This window comes from Lactuca virosa, chromosome 4 (genome assembly GCF_052849685.1).
Source record: "Lactuca virosa cultivar CGN04683 chromosome 4, Lactuca_virosa_CGN04683_v6, whole genome shotgun sequence".
Taxonomy (NCBI): Eukaryota; Viridiplantae; Streptophyta; class Magnoliopsida; order Asterales; family Asteraceae; genus Lactuca; species Lactuca virosa.
Genome location: NC_136429.1, coordinates 127,512,760 through 127,516,716, shown reverse-complemented (window position 1 = coordinate 127,516,716; position 3,957 = coordinate 127,512,760).

Here is a 3,957-nt window from a genome sequence, read left to right as displayed (position 1 = left end):
GTTTGACTTATGTGTCGAGCCCGGTCAGGACTGAATTGATGTGTTCAATTAAGTTCTACCTCAGACAAATCAAAGATCGAGAAACAAACTGCTGGACAATAAGTATGACTATGTTCCATGTATTTGTCAACACAATATCTTGAGAATGGAGGACTATCGATCCCTTATCTAAAGGACGTCATTGACTAGGTCAGAGTTCGACAGCGGCTATTGAGAGCTACAATTGTTAATCGGATTTTGAAGTTACATTAGCAGTTATAGTTATTAGACTTATCCAAGTGGGAGACTGTTGGATTAGGTGTCTAAGCCCATAACTATAAATGGGATGTACTTGACCCGATAGTAACATGGTCCTTTTGGGTTGCCTTCACACTGGTGACTGAACAGGATGACTGTTGAGGAGAGAGGCTGATTTATTATTAAGAATAATAAATTGGGGCATAAATATTATTTATTAATATATTATATGAATAATATATTAATTTGGAATCATATTATTAATTAGTATTTAATCAGAAATTAATTTGGAATTAATTTTGGGATTAAAGGAACTGGTTAAAAAGTACAAGGGTTGTTTTGTAATTATTTGATAGTTGAGGCTTTGGGCCATTGGATCACCCTTGTTAGGGCTAGGCCGAAAATCCTAGAAGGTTTTAGGAGTTTTCGTCCAAGGCCTAATGCAAGGAGGTCCATGGACTTGCTTTGGCCCTAAGCTAAGGGATTAGAGTTTCCACCCTGAAACCCTAGTCGGCCTCAAGTATAAATAGACCCCCTAGGCTTAAGAATTCAGCCCACCCCTTGAGAAACCCTAGAAGAGATGATTTCTAGAGCTAGTTACATTCTCTCCTCTCTCTCATATTCATCCTTTCACTCTTGTGTGTTTGTGAGCCATTAGAGGTACTACATTTGTGGTAGTTGTTCTCAAGAGCAAAGGAACTTCAAGATTTAGTTTTTATTACTATATAGCAACAAAGGTATGTATTCTAATCCCTTTTGTTTGTGATTTTCGAAATATTAGATACATGCTAGGGTTTCCTTTTGTGTTCATTTGTTGTATGTCTAATAGTGAAAACATAGATCCAAATTAGGGTTGCATGCACACATAGGATTGTTTGTATAATTCCCAACAATTTATTCCTATGTGAATAAATTAATAAGATATGATTATCAACAAGTTTTTAAATGTATTCACATGTTAAATAGGAAAATAAGACGCATTGATGAAGACGTATAGAAGGATGTTGAACTAGTCATTATCAGTCATCCCAGAAAAGAAGACACATTGATGAAGACAATATATTTCTTATATTCAAATGTTAATGTTGTTGTAACATCCTGTTTCAAGAAGTTTTTATTTCAGGATTGTGGACAATAAATGGATCAAATGGAGGTCTTGAGCTTCAATGGAATGGATCTTAGACTCTATTGGAGGTATTTGATGTTGGAAAAGTGATTTAAACCTTGGATTGTTCGATGCAAGTTGAGGGGTAAAATAGGAAAGGTTATGTTTCGGGCTTCTTTCATAAACTATGGATTTTAGTTCGAGATGTTTTTAGTCATAAGTATCAAGATAGAGTTATAGATATTGTCGATACCTTTTCATGGATATTAAGATCATCGAAAACAGAGTTGAAACGAAGAACTTATGGTCGTTTGAAGTTAAGCTGGAAAAAGGGGGTCTGTAAGTACGATGGGCGTACACTAGCTAGTTCGTAGGGCGTACTAGGATGAAGAAAATCGTGTTTTTAGGGCGTTAGATTGGGCGTAGCTTTAGGTACGTTGGGATTTCCATCGTAGAGTAGAAACCCTATTTTCATGGTTTTGAGCCGTGTTTAAGGTCTCTAACCCCTTAGGGGTCCTTCCTATCATGAGCCTCCACCCTATTGAGCCTCTAACTCGAAACCCTAGCATCTTCTCACTTATTTTGAGCCTTGACATCATTTATAAGCTTATTTCTCCATTAGAAGGTGGGGTCTTGAAGAACAAGGTGGTGACAAAGTGTATAGAAGAAGGATTTAAGCACAGATTCAACAAGATTACATCATTTTTGGACCTTTGTGAGTAAAAAGCTTCAAACTTGCTCATTAGTTTCATAGATCTTGTTAATTTTCATATTTGTTAATTGTTGGTCACTTTACTGCATAAATTTTAAATATTGAAAGTTTCTGACGTTGTTATGGATAAAGTTGGAAACTTTATCCATCTAAACATCATATTGATTCTGAAGGTTGGAGACTTGGACTTAATGGGTTAAGTTGAGAAAGATGTGTTTTTAGTCCCTTTGAGACTTAAAGACTAGATCTTGGTTATTTGGACCATCCTAATAGATAAAGCTGGAAACCTTGTCCATTATGGAGCTATTAGGAACCATAAAAATGTGATCTTGGTCCCTTTCTTCTATCCATGCAAGAGTAAGAATGCCTTGGTTTGTGTATTAAGTTAGGGATTTGGTGTGTGGACTCCTTCTAGCAATGGAAAGTCATAAAGTTTTAAACTTTATGACTTAGAATATTATTTTGGACTAGATTTGAGCTTTGGACGTGAGATCTTAATGAAATAAGCACTTAATGAAGGAAAATGGAATTGGTCAAGTACGTTAGGCATACCTGGTAGTACATTGAGCATACCAGGCTGGTTCCCCGTAATCGGGAAGGGATGTACTACGTTGAGCGTAGTGACTGAGTACGCTGGGCGTACTTAGTCTATGTTGACCTCCTTTGACTTTTTTGACTTTTTTGACTTTTTGACCTGTTGACTTTTTGGATCAATTTGAATTTTGGTGAAACTTGGGTAGAATTGAGTATTTGACTAAGGATTAGTCTCAGTTTGGTTTTAGGAAGTTTGGGTTAGCTGTTCTGATGTTGAGGTAGCTATTAGGCTTCTGTTGAGTAGTTCAGATGAGTATTTGTGACAACCAAGAGGTTTCCGTCACTTATCACCATTAGGAAAGAGTAGAAAAATGGATGTAATAACTTAGTATTGTAATATTTGATATATGAGATAATAAAAATCAAATGCGTTGTTACATTTATTTGATAAAAACGTACATTAGTCTCAAAAATTAACGTCCAAAAACTTGTAACGCTTTCTAAGCTGGTTAACGTACTTGGATAGTACTCGTTAACGTGCTCAAGGATATAAGATTCATAAAAATCCAACTCAAAATGAAAGAGTTACGAATTTTATAAAAATAGAAATCAACCACGTAATTAAAATTAATTACGTCAAAACGGTACTTAGATATTGGTTGACTTTTAACTAAGAGTGTAAAAAGGAGTTTCATAATACTCCTCAAGATATAAACTTTTTATCGAAAATGGGATCCATATGAGAGAGATATGATTTTTATAAAATCATTTATTTTTAACCCCGTTAGACACGAAAATGAAAGTCAAAACTAGCCAAAACAACCTAAAGGAGAGTTGCAGTACCCTTTGTGATCATCACATAGATATAGATAGGGCTTAGATTGGAGCTCGCACGAAGAAGTTATGATTTTTGCAAAGTCTTTTCATGCACGCTAGGTGCGCATCTCCGCACGCCGCATGTCGCGCACCTAACACCGGATTCGAGTAGATTGTGAGTGATGTGGACGAGTGGGGGAGTGACACGTCGCAACTTCCGGATGGAGCCACAATTTTCACGCACGACACACAGATATTGACCAGGCGCGCACCTCCAAAACTCGACTATAAATAGAAGGGAGTGCTAGTCCAGTTCTGCACACCTTTAGACCTTTCTCTCTCTCTCTCTCTCTCTCTATATATATATATATATATATATATATATATATATATATATATATATATATATATATATATATATATATATATATATATATATATATATATATATATATATATGTGTGTGTGTGTGTGTGTGTGTGTGTGTGTGTCTCGAAATTGTTACCCTCTGGAGCTGTCCCCGGAGTCCCGGGCCCGATTCAACGCTACATCA